General features: G+C 57.2%; 1 protein-coding gene across 1 annotated transcript in view; it reads right to left on the bottom strand.

Annotated features, from left to right (window-relative positions):
• BCOR (BCL6 corepressor) overlaps positions 1-24,894 on the bottom strand; it is a 116,082-nt gene extending 91,188 nt beyond the window's left edge. The window contains exon 1 of the mRNA XM_045473033.1: positions 24,749-24,894. The gene's annotated coding sequence lies outside the window, so the exon portion shown is untranslated. The remainder of the gene's footprint in view (positions 1-24,748) is intronic.
• Between the last annotated feature and the right edge of the window lie 1,976 nt (positions 24,895-26,870).

Raw genomic sequence — 26,870 nt, forward strand, 5'->3', positions numbered from 1 at the left:
GAGGACGACGTACAGAGCCGGGGAGGGGGGTGGCGGGGGGAGCCGCTCAGGGTGACTGGGCGGGAGACCCGGGAACCCGACTCGGCGCGAAGGTGCCGCGCGAGTTCCAGCGAGCAGCCGGCCCGGCCAAGTGGCGCCGGCCCAGCCGGCGGCCGTGCCAGCTTCCTGCCCTGCCCAGGACCGCGGAGCAGTCGGGGACGCCGCCGCAGGCTGGCCCGGAATCGCAGGAGGACAGCGGGGGTGGGGGTGGGGGCGCGAAGCCACAAGTAAACCCCGACTAGAACTTTCTGCACATACACCCGCGCCCCCCCCTCCCCGAGTGGGCCCGGACCCCGGGCCTGTGGGCGTCAGCTATAGGCTTTACACCTTGGAGGAGGGTGGGGGCAAAGGCCCAGGGAACTCCCTCGCGGAAGGTGGGGGACAGTCTGAGGTGTCTTTGGTCTCATTTGATGACCGCTAATCCGATCGGCTCCCAGGCCCGCTGTGCCGTTCCGAGGGGGCGGGTCAGTTCTGCCCTGGCCGGCAGGATCGGGCATGGGGACGAGCCAAAGCAAACCTGGAGCTCACTCGCTCTCCAGCGCCCTGTCCTCCTCCGGCCGCCACCCCTCACTTCACCTTCCCGCATCTAAGGATCGGGAGGGCACCCAGGCTCTGCCCCACCCCCCGCGGGGCGCTCCCCTCCGCCTGGGAAGCTCAGACACAGAGCCAGGGTTTTCCCCCTTTCCCCTGGGCTCGCTGGGTTTCTAACTTCCTCTAAACCTCCCTCCTCGCTCCGAAAAGCCCCGAGGAGAGGAGCCGAGAGGAAGCACGCCGCGAGTGTGCGAAATGAAGACCATGTGTGGGGACGGCGGCATCAGAGTGTAGCCGCCGGGGGGTGAGGGGTGGCGAAGGCCCCCGCGCAGCCGGAGGCTCGGGGCGGCAGCAACCAGCGCCTCTGCTCGGCGTTGGGGACGCGGAGCCGCAGCGAAAAGCAGCGAAGAGGCTGGGCTGGCCTCGTGGCGGGCGGCAGGGAGGGGGTGCCGGGGCTGCCGCGCCGTGGGGGGTGGGGGGCGGGGACGCAGCCCCGGCTTCCTGGGCCGCAGCTGCGACCGAGGGCGCAAGAGCAGATCGTGCTCGGCGGCGGCGGCGGCGGCGGCGGCGGCGGCAGCAGCTCGGGCCCGCCGCGCTCGCAGCTGAGAATCAACAAAGGGAGGCGGCGGGCGAGCGGGGGAGGGGCGCCGCTGAGCGTTCGCTGGCTGCTGTGGAATAATAAAAAATAATTAATAATGATAATAAGAGAAAAATCCCCGGGCTTTCATGGCTCTAGGTTTCCGTGTGGCTGCAGGGGGAAGCGCGCTGTCCTTGAGGCGGCCTCTCTCGCCTGGCCTGCCCGCCCCTCCCCCTCCCTCGCCCCCTCCCCTCCCCGGGAACCGGGAAGAGAAAGGTCTGCAGCTGACAAATATTATCCATTCTCCCCATCGATCGCGGAGTGTACAGATGTGAGCGCTTGATGTGCCCGCGGAGCGGCGGATCCTCCCTGCTCGCTCGCTCTCGCCCAGGCTCCGCTCACCGCCCCCCTCCTCCCCCTTTGTTCTCCTCCCCTTTCCCTCTCTTTAAATAGATTTCAGGGCGCTGCCTGTTGGAGAGCAGCTGGCGATCTCTCCCGAGAGAGGGAGCGAGCGCAGCCCGAGGTGCCCTGTCACCAGCCTCCCCTCCCCCACCTCGTCTTCCTAGTGCGGGCCTACCCCCCCCCCCCACACCTTTCTCCAGTTTCCAAAACAGAAAACACCGGGAACACCCACGTCCACTGCACCGCGAGTCTCTCGGAGCCTTTGGACCCCTCGCGCAGTCCCTGTGCTGTTCCTGTGTCGGCGTCTTGCTGTTCGGGGAAGGGAGGGGGGCGCAGGGAGGGGACCCGGGGACGTGCCGGAAGAGCTGAGGGTCGGGATCTTTCCCCGGCAGCAGCGGGGACGCAGCCCCGGTCGCGCTGAGGGGGGACAGTTTATCCATTAGGGAAAGTCGGCGGAGGCGGCCCTTTTATTCCTCTTTTGCAGATGGCAGATTAAGCCGGCAGCGTCCGGCCTCAAAGGGGCCGGCCGCTCGGCGAAGGGTTAACCCGTCGACCGGTAATCGCGGGCGCGCACACACACACACACACACACACTCACGCGCGCGCGCGGCGCGCCCTCCCCGCCCGCCCGGACGCCCGCCACAGCCCGCAGTGCGCCCGGGGCTGGCGGGGGGACTCGGGGGGGGGGGGAGGGGCGGGGCGGGCTTAACCAGGCCGCTCGACTGAGCCGAGGCCACCTCGCCGTCTGTCACTTAAATGATTGTCCTCCGCTCTGCTCGGTGCGGTCAGTACGGGCTGTTAACAGGCAGTTGCAATCAGTTTCCGAAAGGTCAGCCAAGGTCCTCCGGCTCTCGCAGACGGAAGGCATTACGAAACCGCTTTTGTATCTGCAGGCACTTTAGAAAAAGAGGCGAGGAGGGGCGCACCGCAGCGCCGCGGTGCTGCGAGCCCCGAGAGAGGGGCGGGGGCCGCAGGGCGGGGGAACTCGCCCCCCCCCCCCGCGTCCCCCGCGGCCTGGACCCGCGGCGGGGAAACCACCGGGCGAGTGACCCAGGCCCTCCCGATTTCGATGGGGAAGCAGGAAATAATGGTGGGGGGGGGGGCAGGCGGCAAGGAAAGGAGGAATGGGAGGAAGTGGGAGAGGCGTCCTGGCTCCCCTCCTCGTCCGGCCTGCGGCCCACACCAGGACCCGGACGGGGGCGAGCGGCCTTGGGTGCGCAAGACCCCTCTCGGACTCTCAGATCCTCCTGACGCTGGCAAGTGGGCGAGGTGTGGTTGGGGGATAAAGAGAGACCCTCGCAGAGCCAGCGAGTCCCCGCACGGTGTCTGAAGACGCTGCTGCTGCCGCCGCTAGAAGTCGTCCATCAGCAACCAGTCCAACCTGCCAGTGATAATGTGCGATCAACACCAAATCACCCCCGCCAGGCGCGATCCATCATCGCTGCGCGCCGCGGGCCCGCGAGAGGCTGACTTGGGGCTGGGGGCGGGGGGTGTGGAGCAGGAAGCTGTCGCCCAGCGCACTGGGACTCCCTGCGCACCTAGCTGCCCCTCTTGGAGGTCTGCATTACTCTCCAAGTTCTCCAGCCGCAAAGCGCAGACCGAGTTCCCGGCGCAGGTCACTTAGGAGCCCGCGCGTCCTCCGCGCCCTACCACCCGGGTCACACCCTACAAAGCCATCCCTCCCTCAGAGCTGCCCTGCCGGTCCCTTCCCCCTCCTCTGAGAAAGCCTGGCTGGCGGGAAATTAATATTTAATATCGTGAAATTGATTAAAGGGCTGGAAGCCGGCGATGGGGTAGGGGGAAGGGTAGGGGCGTAATTAAAGATCTGAGAGTCGTGGCCGGTCCTCGTCTGCCAGCCGCACGCGGCCTTTGTGAGGCCGAGGCGGGGTCGAGTTGGGCTGAGCCTGGCGGTCCTAGAGCGGTGGCACACGCAGCCCAGGTTCTGGCCGGTGCCCGAGGGCAGACGGCAGGGGTGGCTCGGCGGGGGCTGGCTGTCCCGGAGATGGCCAGTAACCTTTCTGCACCAAGAGCCTCGCCTCCTTTGCCTGCCTGCATCGTGGACTCCTCTCGGCCTCAGGAGCTTGAGGGTGGCGTGCTGCAGCTCCTCCCTGCTAGCTCGTCACAGAAGCGCCTTACCCGCCCCGGGGGCACCTTGAGGGGGCGTCCCCCTGCAACTCCAAGGTCCCCAGCGCAGCTTCACACGGGGCCTGGCTCCGAGGCCCCTTCCCAACCCCTGACGGGGGTCTTCCGGGCCTCACACAGCCCTTGGAAAGCGGAGAGTCAGATCCACCAGGTTCTGTAACTGGGGGATCCTGAGACCGAGGTTGCCCCCAGCCGCCGCTGGTTCTTTCTCATCCAGGCCCCACCCAGACCGCTCCCGCTTGGGGCAGCTTAACTCGTTCAGCTGCACTGCAGATGGGGCCTGCCGCTCCAGGCGGCGGTCTGCAGGGAGCCTTCACCGAACCTGCTCCGTGGGCCGCCTGTCGTGCCTTTTATGGTTACCGCGCCTTCCCGGAGGGTCGCAGGGCTGGACAGGGCCGGAGGTGGGTGCGCCGGGGCCACCCGTGCTGGTGTTACTAGAGGAATTCGGTGGGCACATGGTCAGCAGTAACCCTTTGGTGCTGACTACAATTTAGAAAGCGGATGGTTGGTTGGCTTGGTGGCAGGATGGACCCTCAGTTCCTGGAGGCCTGGCTTCAAAGGGCCGCTTTGAATTTTTTCTTGTATACGATTTATTTTTTTGGTAAAGCATCATGTCTAAAACGTACCAACGAGTGTGCAGAGGGGAGAAAATGCACATAAACACAACATGCAGCGTTCTTGGCCCCGATGGGTTGGGGAGAGTCAGGACACTCCTCCAGGCTCCAGGCCCGCTAGAGGGAAGGTCAGGACCAGGGACGGCTAGGTCCGGTGTTGGGTTTATTGCTGTACTTGAACAAAGCGCAGGGAGCTGCCTAAACTGGGGCAAGAGAGGTAATTAAAAGAGGGGCCGCAGAAGGAAGGAAAGGCTGGTGTGGTTGTTGCTTAGGCGGGTGGAGGAAGTGTTCTCCAGAAGAATAACAAGCCTGTGCAAATGTTACGCAGAACGAGTTTATTTCACCAAAACAAAACCAAAAAAGTTCTCATTCAGCCTCTCACGCTGAGCTGATAAGCAACATGCAAACTTTGGATGGAACCTTGAACTGGTGGGAGGGGCCAGCCGTGAAGTTTACAAAGGACAAGGGCTAGCTTTTCCAGGTACATCTCTGTTGCCACCATTTGTGATTCTACCTGCATCGGCTGCTCCCTAGGGGAGCCCTTGTGACCTCCCAACCTGAGCCCGAGGCGAGATCACTCAGAATGCACCGCATTCATCAATGCCATTTCTGGTAAATTGGACCTCAGGTTTTGGAGTGTCCTAGGAAGGAGGCAGCCTACGCTGTGCGCATACCGATGTCAGAGCCCATGTGATGAGCGGTACGCGTTTTGTAGTCTTTTACTAGGTACCATTGCGGATCTCATAACCGGATGTACCAGATTTTCCAAGAGAATTCTGATTTCAAGAGCTCTGGGCCTTGTGTCTTCCCCGGGCACGAGCCCCTACCTGCGGTCACTGGCGTTCCGTCATCGTGCCCCAAAGGTGTTCCAAGGCTTACAGGACGATCTGCCAAGGCAGGAGTGGCGGGGTGGGGGGGTGGGACTGTCTTCTGTTGGGGAGTAGGGGGGGCGGTGAGGCCTGCACCTACTGGTACCTGCCGGTCCTCTGCCCACCACGTCTACTCCAACAGCCATCCTCACGGTCCTTATTTCGGCCAGGGCCTAGCCCTACCTCCTCGGAACCGGAGCCTGGGGGAGTTGGGTGACAAAATATCCCTTTAGGGCCCGTCCAGGTAGAGCGCCTGGCAGGGTGCCTGTCTGGGGAAGTCGCAGGACCCGGTCCTCGGGGGTCCCAGCGGGCCACGGAGGAGCGGCCTCCCCCCCGCCCGCCCCGGGGGGGGGACACAGCCGCCCGCACGGACTCCCGTGGTGGGGTGGGGGGAGCCGCCCGCCTCCCCCACCACCCCCGGCGCCGGCGGCCCGCGAGGCTGCTCGCCGGCCGCCATCTTAGCCCGGGCGGCGCGGGCGGCGCTGCCCCCGGCGGTGGGACTGCAGAGCCGCAGGCCCGGCGGAGGCGGCCGCGCGGGCGTTCCCGGGCAGCCGGGGGTGGGGGGGGGGGGTGGGGGGGGGGTGGCGCGCGGGGCGCCGCGCCCGCTCCCTCCGGAGCCCCCTCCGCGCGGCGGGGCACGGCCGACCGCCGGCCCCGGGCGGCCGCCCCTGCTTAAGGCGCAGTCTGGAGTCGCCCCTCGCCGCGCCGCCCGAGCGGATTTTAATCCCGAGAAACGACCTCTGGTTCCCGGACTCCGGCAACGGTCAACACGTTGTCACCTCTCCCGCCGAACTTGGGCTGCTGTCCCCGACCGCAGCGTGCGGTGGCAGCTCCCCGGGCGGGGCGGGACGGGGCGGGGGCGAGGCCTGCGGCGCGATCCCCACCGTTCAAGAGATTTCTCAGTCGCTCTCGGGGCAAGATAAGATTGGAAAGTTACCTCTCTTTAAGGGATCTTGATTGGAGAAGACTGCCACTCTATTTGTCCACTTTTTTGACATGCGTTTATGGAGGGCTTGCTAAGGGCAAGGCACTGTGTTAGGTCCTAGGGGAATGCAAAAGTACAAAAGTGAATTTTTTAAAAAAGGCATCCCCTGGCCCTCAAGTGATTTACAATCTAGGTGGGAAGGCAGACTTGTAAATGACTAACTAAACACAAATAAAAGGCAACGTGAAATGAATGTAAACAAAGGGCATGAATCCTGCAGTAAATGGCCTGGGGAAGGGCCAATTAATGATTTTAAAAATAACTTTTACTCCTAAAAATACAGAATCCAGTTCTGGGAGGGGAGGAGAGGAAAGGATAAAAATTTACTAACACTGGATAGTTCCAGGGTTCCAGGGAATAACAGTCATCACTTCTGAAAGGTTGATGTTTAGGAAAAATGGTGAAAGTTTATTTAAACTAAGCAGAATACCAAGAATCAGAAACTTCGGATTCATTTATCAGCTCCTGACATTAGCCGGGTGGTAGAGATGATGCAATTTTCTATCAAAACCCAAAGGTTTTAAAAATAAAACTAAATGGAGGATTAGAAACTTGTAGAAAGGTTTCAGGCTTACAGATAATGGGAATTAAAAGAAAACACACAGAACAAAAAAGATCCCCCTATTTATGTGCAGATGGTCTCCAGGAGGTGAACGTGCAGAAAACTGTCCCAAGATGATTTGTACAGAAGTTGGGGAGTGTGGGAAAATTAGTCATAGGTCGAAGAAAATGAAGCAAATTAAAAAGTGAGGCAATTATTAACCCCAGGAAAAAAAAGCGGACAAGAAAGGAAAAGCAATCACTGAAGTTCATTTGTCTGGGCAATAAACAATATATATGTGGTCATAAAGTAAACACTGCATATGAATTTAATAAGAAATTATGATATAGCTCTATCGTAAGAGTGGGAGAGCTAAAGTATGATACAGAGGACTAAAACCCTCCTCTACCAGGGGTACCTGGGTGGCTCTGTCGGTTAAGTGTCTGACTTTGGCTGATCTCATGGTTTGGGGGTTTGAGCCCAGCCTCGGGCTCTGCACTGACAACTCAGAGCCTGCTTGGGATTCTTTTTCTCCCTCTCTCTCTGCCCCTCCCCCCCCCAATAAATAAATAAATAAACATTAAAAGAATTAAAATCATGGGACACCTGGGTGGCTCAGTCAGTTAAGTGTCTGACTTCTAAAAAAAAAAAAAGTGCCTGACTCCTCAGGTAATGATCTCATGGTTCTTGAGTTCAAGCCCTGCATCAAGCTCTCTGCTGTCAGCACAGAGCCGCCTTCGGATCCTGTCTCCCTCTCTCTCTGCCCCTCCCCTGCTTGTGCTCTCTCTTTTCTCTTCCTCAAAAATAAATAAACGTTTTAAAAAATTAAAATCCTCTTCTACCATACTAGGAGGTCGACAGATGATAATTACCATGGATTATTCAAGAGAAGGCCACATCTGTGTATTAGAAATATCGTGGTATCTGGGCGCCTGGGTGGCTCAGGCGGTAAAGGGTCCGACTTTGGCTCAGGTCATGATCTAAACGGTTTGTGAGTTTTAGCCCATAACCGGGCTCTGTGCTGAAGGTTCTGTGCTGATGGCTCAGAGCCTGGAGCCTGCTTCAGATTCTGTATGTCTCTCTCTCTCTTTCTCTGTCTGCCCCTCCCCTGCTGACACTCTGTCTCTCTCAAAAATAAATGAACGTTAAAAAAAATTTTTTTAGGGGCGCCTGGGTGGCGCAGTCGGTTAAGCGTCCGACTTCAGCCAGGTCACGATCTCGTGGTCCGGGAGTTCGAGCCCCGCGTCAGGCTCTGGGCTGATGGCTCAGAGCCTGGAGCCTGTTTCCGATTCTGTGTCTCCCTCTCTCTCTGCCCCTACCCCGTTCATGCTCTGTCTCTCTCTGTCCCAAAAATAAATAAACATTGAAAAAAAAATTAAAAAAAAATTTTTTTTAGAAATATGGTGGTATCTACCAGAAGAAACAAGCAGAACAAGGGAGGGGTCTGCAGAACGTTTTGTACCAAGACTTTATATACTATTTGGCTTCATTGGGCAAATATTCCTTTGTGAAAAACTACAATTAAAAAAAATTTAAAAACACACATTCTTGGCAGCATAAAACTCTGAGAACGACTCAGTCACAATGATGTAACTAATGTCCTTTGAAACTATCTTCCTTCAACACACCCAATTCAAATTACCCAAAGTGTGGAAGGAAACGGGGAGGGAGGTGAATGGTTTTGGGGCTCCCAGACTATACATTCCTGGTTAAAAAGGAAGAGCAAATCCTCTAAATTTGTCCTTGTCAAGAGAGACGCCATTTATGGCCTTCCTGTGAAAATACCTTTCCAAGTATTGATGGAAATGAACAGGAGTAGACTTTACAGGGCTAATTTAGAAGGCTTCCAAAGGCTTTCCCTACCAGCCTATTGCTGACACCAGAAAAAAAAAAAAACCCTCTCTGGAGTTGTTTAATTGCTTTATTGGGATGATCTTCCACTTTTTTTTTTTTTTTTTTAAGTAGGCTCTATGCGCAACATGGGGCTCAAACTCGTGACCCTGAAATCAAGAGTTGCAAGCTCCACTAAGTCAGCCAGCCAGGCACCCTGATCTTCCACTTTCATTTACTTTATATATTTTTATTTTTTCTTATTCTTAAATAATCTCTCCACCCCATGTGGAGGCTCCAACTCATGACCCCAAGATCAAGAGTCCTATGCTCTACCCACTGAGCCAGCCAGGCATCCGTTCTTCCACTTTTAAATGTAAATGATCCTCATCCATTACACATTAGTGTGAATTTCCTTTCACAGGTAACTTGTTAGGATGTCAAATTCTATTGCACCACCTGTTAGGGTCTTACACTCAAACGCCTACACCCAGTACATAAAGGCCTGCAGTTAACATCCCTTAAAGTCTTCACATTCAAAACCAAAGAAAACACGCCCCCTCCAAAATAATCCCACCTTGCCTGCTAAACAAGACATAGATAGAGTGACACCCCTGTCTTTTTTTTTTTTTTCTTTCTTTATCTCCAAACAAAACCTAGGAGAGACCCAGTGATTTATGAACACTGGACCCTGCAGATGAGAGGTGACAAAGCAAAGAGTAAATGGGCCCTAGTGCTCCAACCTGCTGGGTCAACACTGGCTTGGTCTGCAGCCTTCGGCTGTCCCACTCTGCTCCCAAGATGCCCTTTTGACCCCTGTCCTGCCCTTTGTCACCATCCCTTTTCTTCTTGATCAGAGAGAGAATCTGTTTCTCCTCTGCCCTGAGGAAGACTGCCACTGGCCCAGTTGGTGACTGTAAGAACGGGAGTGAGTGAGGAGCCCTGGGCCTGAATTCCAGCCCTCACTCCCTGTCTTGGCCGGGGAACCTTTGTGCAATACACAAACCTCACAAACGGATGCGGCGGCCCTGCCTGAGAAGCCAGCTTATTTCAGGGGCCTCCCAGAATGCTGCTTGGTTCCGACCTACAAGGCTCCCGCTGCATCTGGGTTTCTTTGGTTTCCAAAAGAGAAGTAGCCAGCCCCACAGACTGAAATCACCTGAAGGGAGGCTGGAGTAAGCCAGGTACATCCTGGCACATCCTGGCACATCCTGGACGGTGGAGGTGAGGTCAGGAAAGGGGCAGGTAGGTCGAAGTTCACCCAGGACTTCTCCACTAACCCGGGGACTTCGTTTTTTCACTGGGATCTAAAACGTGAGCCTCCGGCCCCAAAGCCTGGCTGAAAATTAAGTCTTCATGAGCAAAAAGGAAAGCAGGCCAGAGGGTGCACATGCCTTTTGGATTTTCAAAAACGGGAAAATGATTGGATTTCAGATTTAGGGAAGGTGTGTCACGTTAAGACAGCCAGAGAAAATAATAACTGCCAATTCCAAAGCAAAACAAAATCATGTTTTTCCACCGCGTTTCTATCTCTGTCTCCTAGTTGAGCCACAATGAAATAGCGGATCAAATAGCAGATCAAAGGCAGAGGCAAATACAATTATGTTGCCTGTGAAACCCCTAGCATGAAATTAGAAGTCAAACTCTCCATTCAGGGGTTGGAGACAAAGATAATGGGAACCTGGAGCCCTAGAGATGTACGCAGCCCCTTTCACTCACAGCGTTCTCCATGCTGGATATTTAAAACCACACCTGAGGGTAGGGGACACACATTAAGTATTAGAGTAATTTATTATCGGACTAATATATTATTTTTTCCGCACCTACTTCAGGAAACGCATAGACCACATTTCCAGCTTTGTACCAACATAAAGATACCGGTGTTTTGGGGAAAAAGAAGGGTGGCGGGGGGACCTGTAAGCAAATGGTAAAAAATGATGTTGTCTGAAGCAATGAAGGGCCGGCACAGATCCCCCCACAGATGGAGGGCAAAGGCTGGGGGCAGCCAGATTGCTAGTCCTGTCCCCTACCCGCTTTCCCTTTCAATGCCGAAGGGTCTAGAACCCATCTGATCCCAACACACAATTCTTCCTCGGTCCTTCCCATACTTGACGAGCTCAACAGAGAGAGCTGTCCTTCGATAATGTCTATTTTTCATAAACCCCATATTTGCTTTATGGATCTATTTCTTTTACCCTGGCCTAATTTTAACTGCCTCCCCCACCCCCCGTATAACGTCCGCGGCCTCTTGAGAGTACCGGTTCCTATTATAACATAGACTATTCTGTTTAGAGCTAAGCCTGGCATGGCTCCACACCCTGCCCCCCACCCCCAACCTGGCCATAAGTTCTTTCACACTCCTCCCAACAGAGGTAGAGTCTAAGTCCTTTTCCCTTGAATCTGAACGAACGGGCTTGGGGCTTGCCGTAACCAGTCAAATAACAGGTGAAATGATGCCACGTGACTTCTGAGGATGGGTCAGAAAAGGTGATACAGTTTTCATCCCATTTGCTGGCGGGTTTGGTCTTGGGGCCCTGAGCTGCCGCTATGTAACCTCAAGTTCATAAGCCGCCATGCTATGTGGGAGCCCAGGCCACACGGAGAGCCCCCCGTTTGTGCTGTGGGACACAGCTGAGGTCCCACCCAGCAGCCAGACATGCGGGGGAGGGGGGCAGCTGCCTCCAGGCCATTCTAGCTCCCCGCTGTTGAGTCTCTCCACCCAATTCTGAACCCACAGAATCCACGAGCAGAATTCAGTTGCTTCTGAGTGAGCTCCCTTGCAGCTGACACGGCGATGACCCTTATTTTTGTGATAGTAAGTAGGGGAAACCAGTTTTATAACATGTTGTGAAAGCCATGGAAGACGGTGAGCTGGATTAAGCGTGGAAGCGTGGAGGTGAGGTCATGACCGCACGCTTCGTGAGTTCGAGCCCTGAGTCAGGCTCTGCCCTGGCTGTGCAGAACCTGCTTCGGATTCTCTCTCTCTCTCTCTCTCTCCCCCTCTCTCTGCCCCTCCCTTGCTTGCACTTCCTCTCTCTCTCTCTCTCAAAATAAATAAATAAACATTAAAAAAAAAAATAGAAGCGTAGAAGGCGGGACATTTTTGATCATGACCCAAATCCTCTACCTTCTATGACCTAAGTAACCTCTTGTTCTTCATGGAAACCCTATAGGACAGTGGTCCATCTGTGTCTCATTTCTGATCTCACACTTCCCGAAGGACGTGGCTGAAAGAACCCTACTCGTTGTCCCCTCCGGACTTACACTGGCTGCACAAGGGAGTCAGTTCACCCGGCAGGAGACAGGGACCAAGCACCTCCACCCGGCTAGCTTTGCTCTCCCATCGATTCTCTTCTCTCCCCACATTCTTCTCGCCTGTTCTCGAAGGTTCTCCCATCAGGGATGGGGAGGGATGGAATATGGAAGGGAGGTCAGCGTCAGTTTCTTCCCCCACAACTCCACCTCTTTCATTCTGTCTCCAACTCTCATTCTGTCACACTGGCTAGGCCGTACGGCCACAGAATCACCCAGGGATTCAGTGCCCTTTGGCCTGTCCCTCGGCACCTCCTCCTTCACTAGCCCCTGCTGCCCGGCGGCGGGCAGCCCACAGACCCTAATTCATAGCCTGCCCTCCTGGGGAAGTGCTGAGCTCAGAGGATGAGTCCTGGGGAGGGGTTGTGACCATGTAGAAAGCGGAGAACTGCAGCGGGGAATATGGTGATTCCCGGTGGCACCCCCCCACCTCCCCCCCCCCACCCTCCCCGCAACAAGCAAAGCAGCCAGGGAACAGGCGCAGAGGTCAAGTGGAAGGGACACTTCCCCCCCCCCCCCCCCCCCCCGACCACAGAAAGCCAGCACCGACTGGGATTATCAGCCGCTCACTCATCTTGGGGAGGCCTGACCCTCGGAGCACAGCCAGGGCTGAGTCACAAGTCAGCCCTGCTCAGGAGAGCCCACGGGCCTGGGACCTGCCCGTTCCCCAGAACCCGAGTCCAGCGCTCACACGGGGGCTGCCCGCCCCTGCTGGACTGTGGGGTCCCTGGCTCCAATTCACAGGGCCGCTGGCACACACATTGTTAGAACCAATTCTGTCTTCTGACCCAGATCCCAGCCCAGCGAAACCTGTGTCCGGCTAGGGCCTGGCACCAACCTTCCTGCCTACACTTCAAATCATACCAGCCCAAACTCCCTCATGCCTTCAAGAACAAGGGCACAACATTTGTTAAAATCTTCTTATTACCTTGCTGGTGTTTTCCATGCAATTATATCATCTAATCTTTCCCCAATCTTGTGATGGAGGCATTCTCAAACAGATTTCACAGATAAGGAGACCGAGGTTCAGATAGGTTATACAAGCACTGTGTGTGTGTGGGGGGGGGGATGGGGGGGTGGGGGCGGGGGCAGAGGGTCCCATCGTAAGCCCAGATGTGTCTTGCTCCAAAGGTTTCCATCACACCTGTGATCTCCCAAACATTTCTTAATTTTTTTTAATGCTTATTTATTTTTGAGACAGAGAGAGACAGAGCATGAACGGGGGAGGGGCAGAGAGAGAGGGAGACACAGAATCGGAAACAGGCTCCAGGCTCTGAGCCATCAGCCCAGAGCCCGACGCGGGGCTCGAACTCACGGACCGCGAGATCGTGACCAGAGTTGAAGTCGGATGCTTCACGGACTGAGCCACCCAGGCGCCCCTCCCAAACATTTTTTCAAGTAGATTCTACATCCAACAACACGGGCTGGAACTCAGGATCAAGAGTCACATGCTTTACCGACTGAGCCAGCCAGGCATCCCAACCTCCCAAACATTTTTTTTTAATGTTGGGTTTTTTTATTATATATATATATATTTTTTTAATTTTTTTTCAACGTTTATTCATTTTTGGGACAGAGAGAGACAGAGCATGAACGGGGGAGGGGCAGAGAGAGAGGGAGACACAGAATCGGAAACAGGCTCCAGGCTCTGAGTCATCAGCCCAGAGCCCGACGCGGGGCTCGAACTCACGGACCGCGAGATCGTGACCTGGCTGAAGTCGGACGCCTAACTGACTGCGCCACCCAGGCGCCCCTTATTATATATTTTTTGAGAGATGGAGAGAGACAGAGCACAAGTGGGGGAGAGGCAGAGAGAGAGGGAGACACAGGATCCGACGCAGGCTCCAGGCTCCGAGCTGTCAGCACAGAGCCTGACTCGGGGCTCGAAATCATGAACCGTGACATCATGACCTCAACCGAAGTTGGACACTTAACCAACGGAGCCTCCCAGGCGCCCCATTTAAAAACATTTTTTAAATGTTTATTTTTGAGAGAGAGAGACAGAGAGCAGGGGAGAGGCAGAGAGTGAGGGAGACAGAATCTGAAGCAGGCTCCAGGCTGCGAGCTGTCAGCACAGAGCCTGACGCGGGGCTCGCACTAGCGGACCATGAGATCATGACCTGAGCCGAAGTCGGACACAACCCACGGAGCCACCCGGGCGCCCCTTAAATTTATTTATATATTTTTAATGTCCCATACATTTTGATCATGTATTTTGTGCCAGGCCCTGAGGTGGGCTTGCAAAGATCAATAAAAGAGTCTCTGCCCTTGGGGAGTTTGTAGTCTAATGGGGGAGGCAGAAACACGGCAACACAGTGGGATAAGGGGGCTGAAGGCGAGATGGTCTAAGTACCATGGAGTCCGTCTGAATATCCTGATCATTACTGCCTTTCCAGCCCACCTCTACTTTCTTAGCTCCTTTGGTCCCTTCTGATAGGCCACTCTTCTTGTCCTTCCTAGGGCATTAGCTGCTGGCTTCCCTCCCATGTCTGTTTTCTCCTGTCAAAGGAGTCTGCACCCACACACCTGGCAGGAATCCTGGTACCCTTCCTAGACCCTGACTGCAGTCCCAGACTTCCTCAGCTGGAAAATGGGCACAGGGGCCCAGACACGGAGCAGGCTGGTAGGCCCTAGTAAGGCTTTTATGGAAGCCTGTTAAAGGGCTTTGGGCTTCCTCTGATGAAAGGCGCTTAAGTGCATCTGGTTTTGATTACAGGGGAGGAGAAAGCCAGGCAGTCTCTCGGGGGTTGGACCAGTCATCTGGCTCTGCCTTCCTCCGGGCAGAGCTGGCTGCTGGTGAGGCCAGGAGGCCAGGTGTGTGTGGGGAGGGGGGGGTGGGGAGGGTTAGCAGGCAGGAAGCAGAGCCAGTACGAAACTCCCCAATTCTCTACTAAGACTCCTGACCCCAGCCCCTGGCTCTGCCAGGCAGGACTCCCCCCCAAAAAAACAGCATGGTGGGTCAGAGGTGCCAGGATCCTTTGAGAAAGTCAAGTTCATAGTGGCCGCTGCCCACTCCTGACCAACAAATAGCTCTTTACTGATCACCAACACCTCATCTCTAAAATATCCTCCCAAGAACCCCCTGACCACCCGACAACCTTCTGGACTGCTCTTCTCCTTCTGACGAAGTTAAAATAGACTTCTGCCTCAAGGGTTTTGTTTGCGCAAGTGACGAAAATTAAGGAAACGCAGACTTTTAAAAGTTAAAAAAAAAAAAAAAACCCTCAACGTTTTTTTTTCTCCTTTTCAACTGGCCGGTTATCATTTCCCATCAAACAGGCATCATTCAGGATTCCACCGCACTGTAACTGACAACATGCTGGAGTAAAGAAAGAGATTAATATTAAAACAAAGTGGCTGTCCCAGAACGTCATCAGGCAGTCCCGAGCTGCTCAGTGCCCAGCACCTGTCCCTGCGCGGGACTCCACGCGGGAACAAAAAGCTCTTGGGGGATCGGATGGGTTAAACACAGTCCGCGGTTCTCGAAACGAAAATGCATTTTCTTATTCCCGCCCTGATTCAATCCTGCTGCGTGTTATTATTGTCAAGTCTCTTCGCACCGCCGTTTCTAAAAAGAAAAACCGTGGGTCTGCACGGCCCTTCGCCGCCTGCTCGGCTTTTATTGTGCACGCAGCCTGGTCTGTCTGCGTGGATTCAGCACGTCGTGACCGCTTCGCAGGCGCGCACGGACACCCTCGGATTGGCATTTCGAGAAGAGCTGGATGCATTGTCTCAGTGGCGACACACACACACACACACACACACACACACACGCACGCACACACACAGATAATAAAGGGCTACAGACCTCTGGCCAACCCTCCTCGCAACCCATAATTAGAGATGACCTTTGCAAAAGGCAATTAAAATATGGTAATGATGGATGCGCTCCCCCCCCCCCCCCCCCCCCCCCCCCCCCCCGCTTTCCAAAAGGGGAAATACACAGGTGTTGGCTTCAGGAGGCTCCACCTGGCCCGGCCAGGAGGCCTCCTCCAGCTCATGAATGAACTCTTTCTCTAGGGAAGCTTCGATTCCCCGCTACCTACGCGAGCGCTGGCTCTTCTCCTCCCCCTCCCCTCCCCCACCAATGCTCAGGCAGCCAGGAGCTTGCTGGCGGCGGCGGGGCTTTGTCATCGGAACGCACACACAGACACGCACACGCGCGCACCCGGCCACCACGGGACCGCGGCGGCCGCTGCGCTGTGTCCTTCCTCCCTGCGCTCCCCTCCCCGCCCCCTCTTTTTAAGAGCTCCACCAAACCCTTTCTTCCGTCCTTTATGTATGCGATCCTTTTAATCGAGGAGCTCGGGAAGCATTTTAGGGGGGGGGGCCTCCCGCGGGGCGCAGGACGGCAGGACTCAGGACGCGCGCGGAGAGGACGCGTGGGCAGCCGGGCTTTGTTCTGTCCCTTGTCCGGGTCCGGAGGGCGGAAAAGTCTCTGCCGCCCTGGGGCCCACCGGCGAATTGGCGGTGGCCAACACCAGCAACCCCCCCACCGCCGCCAAATTGGAACACGTGAAATCCCCTCCGGAGTTCACTTCGGACTTGGTCCGGGTGGGGTGCATCGCCTCGGGGAGGGTCTCCTGGTCCACAAGTGGCTCTCCCCATACAGGCAAATGTGCAGTGTCATTATGGTGGCTCCTGTTGCTCGGGTCCCGGGGTGCTCGGGCGGGCGCGCGCACCCCATCCCTACCCGGGGTGGAGGGCGGGAGGGGGGGCCCTGGGGCTAGGGCTTCCCGGGGGACTGCGTGGAGGAGACGCCGCGTCGGGCCCTCCCGCACCTCCCGGCTGCCTTCTGAGACCGCGAGCACGGAGCCAGGGCGGCCTCTCGCCTTTCATTACCGGGCCTACGAAAGCAGCAGCCCAGGCAAATATGTAGCTATTAAAATTAATCGCCCTGCGTTGTCAGCTGAACATAATGCAAATTATTTATGGGCTGTCTGCGCAATATTTATCATCGTGCAGGCTCCAGGCGCTTCGTGCCTCCCGGCCTCCCCCGCCCGCCCCGGCCCGCGCAGGGCGAAGCTGCGCACAGGCTGCGGCGACCAGGGGGCTCTGGGCACTGTAATGGGGTTCCGAAGGCGAGGCCGCGCACCACGCTGCCTTCCAGGCCGAGAGCCTCATTTTAGTTGCTGGCACGCATGCCACACTCGCTGGAGGCCTACTACGTGCAAAATTAGGAGGTCTGCGAAATTGGGGGGGGGGGGAGGGTAAAAACCGATCTGGAGAAATCGTAACCAAACAGACAAGTTCAGGCCCGAGGGGAGATGCAGGCGGAGGCTCCTCGGCTGCCGAAGTGAATTTTCTGTGGCTCAAGTCTGTGCTCCAACCCCAGAAACATATGTTTGCGGAAGCTGGCTTCACAGTCAGAGGAACCGAGAGCATCGGAGGTGCCCACCAGATCCGAGGACGAACCATGCTGCGGACTGGAACAGGAATTCGGTGTCCTTCGAGCCTCAAAACTTGTTTGCAGATCGCAGATAACAGATTAACTGCTAATTGTCGGAATCGGCCAACCATTTAGTTTATCACTGCTGGGGGCCCCTTGGTATTCGCTGCACTTTTTATATGCAAAAACAGCCTTGGTACCTCCTAAACGGCTTTTGTGCGGCTTTTGTTTCTCTTTCAAATACGGTGTTTTAAAAAACAGCAGCAACACGCCACCCCACCCCCTCTCCAACCGAGCCTTCTCATTAAAAAAAAAAAAAAAAAAAAAAAAAAAAAACACAGGAGGAGAAATAATCTATAGGACAATCCCCCCCTACTGGTCGGCGCTGGCGTTAGGGCTTTTTACGGCAGATCGAGTCGCCCTGGGCTGCAGAGGTAAACAGGCTTTCTGCACCGCTGCTAAATGAATCACGAGGGGGAAGAGCGGGGACTACGGGGCGGAGGAGGCCTCGGGATCCGGGCTGGGTGCCAGGGAGGGGAGGGCGCGGCACAAGGGGCAGTGGGGTGGAGGCGAGCTGACCCTGCCCCGAGGCCTCAGGGCCACGGAGTGGAGACGAAGGTCGGTGGGCGGTCCAGCCAGAGGCCCCCGCCTGCAATCTGCTAGGCTGGGTGAATGCGCAGCCTGGGCCTCTGTCCCCAGCGTGCCTGGGCGCCACCTGGGGCCGGTCACGCTGCGTGAGTCCATCTGTGGGGAAGGAGGTCAGGGGGAGCCCCTCCCATACACAGTTTTAGCAGCTCTGGGCTTTCAGGACGTGGTGGTGGTGGTGGGGGGGCAGGCCTACGTCTTCTGATGTTCATTTTAAGCATGTTCTTGTCCTTCTTCACTGTCCCCACCCTGAACGTCAACGTCACCTCATACTTAGCAGACCCAGCCAGAGTCAGGGCCTACTTCCGGGGTCCTGAGGGGGTGGGGTGGCTGTCTATGGCATCTGCTCTCCGGACTAACTGAAGTGGCTAGAAAGCTACTTGGAATTTATATTCTTCATCCGGGTTTCTTCTCCTTACAGTGCGCTGGGAGCTCATCTGAAGGTCCCTTTTCTTTCCGTTGAACCCCTCAATTTTTGACGGAGATTTTCCTTAGGACATTCCAAAGGATTCTCCCACCGCTTCAGAAGCTTAAGTTGAAGTGAAGTAAAAGAAAACGAGGTTCAACGCATTAAGTTGCCTTTGGGTTCCCTTTATCTTGCACATTCCTGCATGGATTTGAGGAAGGGCTGATTTTGACTTTGTTTTGTTTTCTAATGGTCAAAATCGCTGTGTTTTCTAGGGCAAGAGAGGCTGAACATTGATCGCCCGTGAAGTGGAGGGGTCAAGCCCCTTTCACAAAGTGCTGTGACAATTTGGTCCTCAGAAGCCCACCTGAGCAGGGCAGGGGAACTGTTATTGTTCCCATTTTCCAGCCAAGGACACTGAGCCCCTCCCCCCCATAAATTTTAGGAATCTAGTCGTCCTCACTGAACCCAGAACCCAGTTGACACCCACCTGCCCCTGCCGGCATCCACCCTCCTCCAGATTAGTGTCATTTAGTAAACGTTGCATCCTTTTGTGAGATGTATCTACTGGGGTCCTGGGCCACCCTCGGCGGTGGGGGGGGGGGCTGAGGCAGCCCCCACCGCCCACATTTGGGGCAGCTCCTCCACAGCCTGCAAACCGCAGGGATCTCAGCTCTTACAGCCTCCTGTTTACTCACTTGCCTCCACCGAGTCAATTTCGACTGCAGACCCGGGAGGACAATTTTAAAGTGTTTCTGCAGACAGACCCTCTGGCCGCGCCGGAAGTGTTTTATGGACCTGTGAGCCGAGTTAATCCCAGGAGGGGCGGCAGGATTAGTCCCTGGTGTAGGTGGGGGATTCCTGTGTTAAGGTTTAATCCCCATGGGAGGAGAGAGACGCGGAGGGGGAGGGTCGCGTGACTTTGGTAATGTGTGCCCCCTCCCCATTAAGCTCTCCGACTTGGGCCGAGGCCGGTGGAAACTGAGGCATGTGGCCCAGGACCTCGATCCTTGGCGAGGCCAGGTGTAGGGAGCCCGAGGCGCCTCGGGTAGACGCACCCTGGGAGATCAGCAGGGACGTGGAGTGCGAGCGGAGAGCGCAGTTGTGTTTTTTTTCCCCAGGTTTTATTCTCCCAGCCCTGTGGAAAGGAGCAGAGCCGCAACCCGGGGAGGGAGCCGGAAAGAAACACTTAATCACCGGCGTCTCGCTGCTCGTCACGCGAAGATGGCAGCGGCTCCCCTGGGTTTCAAGGTTCCGGGAAAGGCGTGTGTTCTGCCTCGAGGCGCGCGGGCTGCTGCGCTCCCTCCCTTGGCTCGGCGGCCGGCCCAGGCTCTCTCAACGCCCGCTCTCAACGCCCGCAAGTGCGGCCAGGGCGGCCGGTCTGCCCCTCTGCGGCCCCCCTCAGTGGCCAGGGCAGCGGGTCGTAAGTCCCCGCGTGTTAAAATTAAAGGCTCGAGGAGGTGGGGAGCTGATCGCCCAGCGCCGGATCAGACCACGAACCAACCCCCACACCCCCCACTCCGGCCCCGGGCACGCAAAGGCGTCAAGCAGTGGCCAATGGCCGATGCGAGACCTGCGGGGTACACTCCTACTAGCCGTGGCCGGGGGCCGGCCGAGCCAGCCTTCGCCGGAGAGAAGATTTATCACCATCCTCATCCATGCGCCCACCCCACTGCCTGGACCTCCCCTTTGAGCCCCGACCCATCAGGAAACACAGCGCACAGGTCCCAGGCCAGCCTCTGCCACTTGCCGGGAGGGGGGGGGGGTAGAGGGGAGATGCACAGGCCTGACCACCTCGGGCCCCAGGCGTGCAGCGTGCACACTGACGCTGGGGAAGTGGAGGGCGGCTCGGCCCCCCTCCACCCTGATTCCACACCCGGGGCAGCACACAACCGCCAAGGGCTTCTGACGCGCCCTAGCTGGGAGGAGGAAGGGAAGGCAGAGGCCTGGGGGGCCGGCTGTGCGCTTGGATCCCGCGCACGCGCGCGCGCGCGCTCTCGCCCGGAAAGGGGGTCCAGAGTTTACGAGAGGCAGGGTGAGTGTGAACAACCCAGAACCAGCCATCCCCACCGGGACTGATAAGCTGACCTCTCCAAACCCCCAGCCATGGAGCTCCGTGCCCGGGACTGGCGGCTCAAGAGGAGGGGAGGCTACGACATCCGTCCAGTTCTGCGGGAGGAGCCCAGGGATGCACCCGGAGCCCAGGGACCGTGTAACCCAGCCGCCCCCACAAGCGTCCGTTTAGCTCCGCCTCCCGGGACCACTGACACTTGGTGATAAGGAGTTCCTCCGCAATCGGCTGTCCCCAGCCCCCAGTCACCTCCGGTGGATGTGACCACCGGATGCTATGCGGCAAGGTGGGGCGAGGGGCCTTTGCACTGCCTTTTCTGACCCCTTCTCCAATGCGGAGCCACGATAACGTGCTTCTGTATGAAGCCTCAAAACTTTCTTTTGCAAAATAAGGTCCAGATGTTGGGCCTTCTTGTTTCTCTCCATGACTTCTTCCTTTGGAAGGTAGGGGGTTCAGGCAGTCCACTTGGAAACATCCCCCAAAGGGCTCGCCTTCACTACACAACACTGGTGACCAGCATGGCTCTCCCTCCCTCAGGGCAATCCCTGCCCCATCCTAAACAGCGTTGCTTTGGTCCAGCTGCTTAACACTTCTGGCCTTCAGTGACCTCCTTCTGTAGAAGGAGGCCAATAACAGCATCTAATTCATAGGGTTGTCTTGGGGATAATATGAGTTAATACATAAAACACCTAGAAGGCGGTCTCTCATACATGTGTCCGTTGTTATGATGTGGTACTCTCTTACCTTTGAATAGAGCGCGGGTAAGAAAAACAGCCAAGTTAAAGACCCCAAAGGCCTATATGGAGTCAGGGGTTTGGGCAGGTACCAAAGGGCAGTGCCGCCCACACAAAAAGGGCCAGAAGGCAAAATGGGCTCAAACCGTCTCGACTACACTTTCCCTTAAAGGCCTGCGTGTGCCGTTGGGATGTTAGGGAGGAACGGACGTGCGCTTTAATGGGGCTCATTTAGACTGGATTAATGGGAAGCTTCTGCCAGGGCTCAGGCACCATTACCCACCACCCTCTCCCCGAGGCCGTGGTTAAACAGCACTGGTGGAGAGGACCTCCAGTAGACTCTTCCAGGCCGCCCTTTTTTGATGGCTCAAAGCCACCTCCTGTAAACCAGTTCTTGGAGGTGCTGGGCAAATGCCACATCCTCTGGGGATGTACTTTAGCGGGAGCTTAACACTGGTCCAGGGCTGGGATGTGGTAGGCCTAGTTCCCGGGCTGCCGGTGGGCCTCATTTTAAGGACACATACATGCGCCACTATTTATGTAATTAGACTTGGTCAGATTTCTAACTTCAAGAAGCTTCCCATTTCCTTTGAAATGCGGTCTCCTGTGCGATGGGGAGGAGGTGGGGCAGAGAAGGGTCTGAGGAGGCCTCAGCGCCACTCGTTCCGGGGTCTGGCCTCTCCCAGGTCACTCATAATTCATTAGGTGGGACAGCCTTTGCCTTTTCAAAGACGACGCAAATGGCCTTTCGCTAACGTGGCTGCAGGCATTCGCCTAATCACTGAAATGTGCTGGCGGTGCGCTCTCGCTCTTGGTTGATCCTTATCGGAACTGCGTGCCAGGTTGCCAGCCCCGCGGAAGACAAAGACGCGGCTGACTCCAGGTCTGCTCCCGAAGCCTCAGGGTCACCTACGGGGCTTCCCCTTTACAGCCTCTGGCCCCCAAGCCGCTGCCCGGAGCACACCCGCAGCCCTAAGTCAGAATTCCAGTTCTCGAGCGCCACCCGGAGAGTTCACATTTCCCCTCTTCCGAGGCCGCGTGGTGCGCAAGCGACTGACTGAAGGTGGTGCAGCACACGTCTGGCTGGAGGGGGGCGGGGGTGGGGAGCTTCCCCGTACCCAGCTGCACGTACACAGGAAAAGAAAAAGCCAAGTGAAAAACGTGGGCTTTAAAAGCCCAAACCCAGGGCAATCTAAGTACAAACAATCCTAGACAGGCGTTTGCACGGAGTAAGCAACCTCCAAATAGAAACAACTAAAATAAATCCCCTTTCAGAGTTATATTAAAAGTCCTCCAAGGTGGAGTGCAAAGGGGACCGCGCCTTCTTAAGGACACACACGAACCGTGCCAAGAGACATCGTCCTCAGCCCAGCGCCTCCTGCGCTACGTTTTAATACCAGGCAGAAAGCGAGGTTTTCATTCCCATCTACTGATTAACCAGTTCTCGTAGTATTTATAACTGACTCAACGTGTACTCGGTTAAAAAAAAAAAAAAAAATTGATCTTGCCTGAAAGATACATGGACGACCTGTATTTAGATAGGCTAAGTTCCCGCAGCTGTCTGACCCCATTTGTCTAGTCTCTCTAAGAATCCACGTTTTCTAGCCCGGGAAGGGGCAGGCGGCCCTCGTGGCTCCCCCTCCGGCGGTTTCCTGGCGAGGCGCCCATCCTCCCCAAGCACCGGGAGCGGAGGCGGCCGCATTAATACTCGCGGGCAGCCGGCTCTGACCTATACTGTCATTTTTTCCATCGGTCAGAATCGGGCTGGGGGGGGGGGGGTTCTCCTCCGAGGGGCTCTGCACGGATCATTGGGTTTTCCCCGGCGAACTTAACACGGAGGCAAAAGGGGCAGATGGAAACCAGGCCTCCGCTGGCCGGGCGCGCGTAAGCGCCGCACTCTGCAGCTCGACGCAAAGCCAGGGCTGGATTTTCGCGGCCCGGGGCCGGCGGCCTCCCCGCGCCGGCGCGATCCTCTCTCCCTCGGGCTGAGCAAACGTGCTCGCCTAATTCCGCCCTGGAGACAGCAGCTGTGCGGCGAGAGCAGGGGAGGGGGGGGGGGACTGCAACTTTTCCAACAGAAAGTGTATGCGCACAGGAGAGGTGAAGGCCCACCCCGATTCTGTGCACGTACCGACACAGCATCTAATCAGTGTCACTGCCAGGAATACGCTTCCGCGGCGGGCGACACCCCCGCCCCCGCCAACCTGCAGGAGGGAGGGGGGAATGCAAATGGCGTCTCACGTCGTCCCAGACTCTGCCCAGCTCCCGCTGCCCCGCGACCCCGAGCAGACGTCGCAGCGGGCCAAGCGCCACCACTCTGGGGACGCGAACACGCTGGAGGCCCGCGCCCCTCTCCTGCGCCGGGGTCTCGGGAAAAGGAGCTAGCGCCACTCCCCGTTCCGAGGCCATTCCCCCGCCCCCACGTCCGGAAAAGCCGCCCTTCCCCGACTGGGGGGTGGGGTGGGGAGAGGGGACGCGGGAAACTTTGCGAGACAACTGTTCCGCGCCTTCCTCGCGTGGCGCGGGAGAGGAACGTAGGTGGGCTTCCCGTCCGGGGCCTGACCACACTCCCCCACTCCTCCAGGCCTCGGACCTGAACCTCGTGGGCTACGGCGGCGGGGAATACATTTCAAGCCACCGGGTAGGGGAAGGACACCAAAGTCGGCGTCTTCAAGGGCTCTGGCGGGTGGCCAAGTTTGTGTCCTTTCCCTCCCACGCTGGAGTAGCGCGCGCCGCTTTGGGGGAAGCGTGAGACTCCTCACCCCCGGCCACGAGGCCACTCTTGTCTGCAAGGTGGGGCCGATGGTTTCTCTACAGCACCCTCTCCCGCTCTGCGGCCGCCGCACGGCTCGCACACCCCCGGGGAGTCCCCAGAGAGCCCCCAGAGACGGCCCGCGCCTTCGCTCGCCGGCTCTTCCGGGGGAGGGGGAGGCGTGCGTGTCGTGTGCACCACGGCTCCGGCTCCCACCCTCCGCGGAGCCACCTCGGCAGCCCTCCCCGGCCACGGCCTCAGCCGATCCCCGCCCGGAGTCGCCTTGCGGGATGCAGCCTCCTGCACGCGGAACGGGGCGCCCCTGGGACGCAGGCGGGGATGGCGGTTCCGGTCGTTCCGGGATTTGCGTGCGAGAAGAAAACAAGGCCGGCGACGAGAGGAGCCGCGCCTCCATTCTCGGGGTGCAGACGGCCTCGCAGTCTCCGCGTCGGTCCCGCCATCGCCACTCCGGCCTCGGGGGCCCGTTTCCGCACCCCCACCCCACCCCACCCCACCCCCCCAGCAATTCCTCGTCCCGCCTGTGCCGCACCACGCGGAGCTCCGAGCACCCTGGCTCCCACACCAGCACCCCCGCCACCCCCCATAACTCGCGCGCCTCCCTCGCCCCGGGTCGGGGCGCCGCTCGCTCTCAGCGCCCCTAGCACGCCGGTTCTACCCTCGGCTGCGAAAACCGCCACCCCCGCCCGGCCGGGCCCTTGTCCCAGCCTGGCTCCCCCGCCAGCTGCGCCGCCACCGCCGCACGTGACCCGCCCCCGTCGCGGCTTCCGCTGAGCTGCCTGTTCCGGAGCACAAACAATTTCTGCTCTGACGCGGGGTCTCTCGGGCCCTGGCGTCCTCTCCTCCCTGCCCCCCTCTTCCGGGTACGAGAACTCAAAACAACTCGCTGACCTTCGGGCGGACCAGCTCCGGCTTCCACCGACTCCGGCATTCCGTTCAAACCCAGCAGCGGCAGCTTCTAAGATTTCACTCCGCGCTGGGCTGGGGGGAGGGGGTGATTTCTCCAGGAGGGGGTGTCTCAGATCGAAAGAGCCACTTCACGCTCCTTCCTCTCCTCCAAAGTGAGTTTTTAGACTAGCCGGAGGCCCTGGGGAAACGCTCGCAGCCGCGCGCAAAGAAAGCACACACCCCCACCCCCACCCTACGCATATGCCGCCTTGACTAGTGTCTGACCCGATTTCCAGGGTCACGGCCCAGCGGCAGAGGGCCTGGCCAGCCTCGGAAATACCACCCAGCGGTGGGCTGTGGCACCGAACAGAGCTGGGGTGGGGTGGAGAGAGAGTGCGTTAAATACTTAATAGTAGCTCCCACTTCTGCTTTGTGCTGAGAATTTCAGAAACTCTCCAACTTTGCAGCCCAAGAAACTGAGGCACAGAGAAGGGTCAGTTCCATAACTAGCTCAGGGTCACCCAACTAGTTAAATGACTTAGCGACAATTCGAGCCCAGTTGGCCCAGAGTCCAGGGTGGTTGAACATTCTGCTCTGGTGCTCACCTTGGAATCAAAAGTACAGAGCCGTCTGCAAAACCTAGTGATCGCTGGAGGGCTCTGTATTTTGCAGGAGGCATTGGGGTTGGTGCGTAGCAGGCACTCGAACATTGGTGGGATGAACTGGTCCCTGAATGAGTGATTGACCTGGTCACCGATGGCCAGTGATTTTAGGGAAAACACGGCTCGTGGGCTTCCCTTCCACAGGCGGGTGGTGATGGGCTGGGGGAAGCATATGGCTGGCAGCTCAGTGGTTACTTGTTGTAGGCACAGACCCCATAAGGACCACCACCATCCTGCGAAGGTAGCTTCAGTCACGGCCCTCATCCGCTGTGACGTCACAGCTCTACGACCTACCTTAACCCATATAGCTCTGAGATGCTGGTCAGTGGGACCACATCTGCCCTTTACAGAGCTGCGCCTGGTGGTGCCCTGTGTTGTCCCCCCTCCCGCCGGGGGCCCAAAAGAGGATGCGATTAAAACAGAAAATATTCCTGGGGCACCTGGGTGGCTCAGTCGGTTAAGCGTCTGACTCTCGGTTTCGGGTCAGGTCACGATCTCACGGTTTGTGGGATCGAGCCCTGCATTGGGCTCCACATTGAGCATGGAGCCTGCTTGGGATTCTCTCTCCCTCTCTCTCTCTCTGCCCCGACCCCCACCCCCACCCCTGTCTCTCTCTCAAAAATAAATAAACATTACGTTAAAAAAAAAAAAAAAAAGATGGAAAGCTTCACATTTACGAGCAGTGTCTCAGGCACCTGGGTGGCTTCGTCATTAAGCATCCAACGTGGGTTCAGGTCATGATCTCAAGGTTGGTGAGTTTGAGTCCCACATCGGGTGACCTCGAGCCCTGCATCGGGTGAGCACGACCCCCGCTTCGGGTGAACCCCACTTCTCTCTCTGTCTTTCTCTCTGCCCCTCCCGGGATTCTTTCTCTGCCCCTGGCTCACTTGCGCTCCGCCTCTCTCTAAAAACAAAAAACCAAAAAAACAAAAAAACCCCACCAAACCTCTCTAGATAATCCAAAAGAACGGACTTGTATATCATCTTCTTATTCTTCCCTCCTCATTGTCTTTTTTTTTTAACTTTTATTTTATTTTATTTTTTTTAAATATCACTTTTTTTAATGTTTATTTTTGAGAGAGAGAGAGGAGGGACAGAGAGAGAGGGAGACAGAAAGCGGGCTCCTTGCTGACAGCAGAGAGCCCGACGTGGGGCTCGAACCGATGAACCGTGAGATCATGACCTCAGCCAAAGTCAAATGCTTAACCGACTGAGCCACCCAGGCGCCCCAACTTTTATTTATTTTTGAGAGCGGTAGCAAGTGGGGGAGGGGCAGAGAGAGGGGAGGGGACAGCGGATCCAAAGTGGGCTCCTCGCCGACAGCAGCAAGGCCAAGGTGGGGCTGGAACTCACGAACCGCGGGATCATGACCCGAGCCCGAGTCTGATGCTCGACCGACGGAGCCACCCAGGCGCTGTTTCCCTCTCCGTTTTCTAAATCTCACCAGTTGTCCCTTTCGTGTC

Source organism: Leopardus geoffroyi, chromosome X, assembly GCF_018350155.1.
Source record: "Leopardus geoffroyi isolate Oge1 chromosome X, O.geoffroyi_Oge1_pat1.0, whole genome shotgun sequence".
Taxonomy (NCBI): domain Eukaryota; kingdom Metazoa; phylum Chordata; class Mammalia; order Carnivora; family Felidae; genus Leopardus; species Leopardus geoffroyi.